Source organism: Lepidothrix coronata, unplaced genomic scaffold, assembly GCF_001604755.1.
Source record: "Lepidothrix coronata isolate B3197 unplaced genomic scaffold, Lepidothrix_coronata-1.0 Scaffold497, whole genome shotgun sequence".
Classification (NCBI taxonomy): Eukaryota; Metazoa; Chordata; class Aves; order Passeriformes; family Pipridae; genus Lepidothrix; species Lepidothrix coronata.
The window spans coordinates 5,133-5,949 of NW_016690677.1; the positions used below are offsets into that span (position 1 = coordinate 5,133).

The 817-nt window shown below is 64.9% G+C and overlaps 1 long non-coding RNA gene across 1 annotated transcript in view; it reads right to left on the reverse strand.

Annotated features, from left to right (window-relative positions):
- Positions 1-520: 520 nt before the first annotated feature.
- LOC108510135 overlaps positions 521-817 on the reverse strand; it is a 2,855-nt gene continuing 2,558 nt past the window's right edge. Inside the window, exon 3 of the long non-coding RNA XR_001878747.1 lies at positions 521-533. This is a non-coding gene — a long non-coding RNA (uncharacterized LOC108510135). The remainder of the gene's footprint in view (positions 534-817) is intronic.

Here is an 817-nt window from a genome sequence, read left to right on the forward strand (position 1 = left end):
GACCTCAGAATCACCTGTGTCACCTCAGGGTCACCTGTGTGACCACAGAGTCACCTGTGTCACCTCAGGGTCACCTGTGACACTTGTGTGACCTCAGGGTCACCTGGGTCACCCCTGGGGTCACCTGGGTCACCTCAGGGCCACCTGGGTCACCTGTGTGACCTCAGGGTCACCTGTGTCACCCCCAGGGTCACCTGTTCTCCCTCACCACCAGCATCCCGCCCTGGGGGGCACACCTGGGTCACCTGGGTCACCTCAGGGTCACCTGGGTCACCCCTGGGGTCATTGGTGTCACCTCAGGGTCACCTGGGTCACCTGGGACACCCCCAGGGTCACCTGTTCTCCCGCACCGCCAGCATCCCGCCCTGGGGGGCAGGAGGGTCACCTGGGTCACCTGGGTCACCTGTGTGACCTCAGGGTCACCTGTGTCATCCCTGGGGTCACTGGTGTTACCTGGGCCACCCCCAGGGTCACCTGTGTCACCCCCAGGGTCACCAGGGTCACTTGTGTCACCTGTGTGACCTCAGAGTCACCTGGGTCACCCCCAGGGTCACCTGTGTCACCTGTGTGACCTCAGGGTCACCTGGGACACCTCAAGGTCACCTGGGTCACCCCCAGGGTCACCTGTTCTCCCGCACCGCCAGCATCCCGCCCTGGGGGGCAGGAGGGTCACCTGGGTCACCTGTGTGACCTCAGGGTCACCTGTGTCACCCTCAGGGTCACCTGGGTCACCCCCGGGGTCATTGGTGTCACCTGTGTCACCCTCAGGGTCACCTGGGTCACCCCCGGGGTCATTGGTGTCACCTGTGTCACCCCC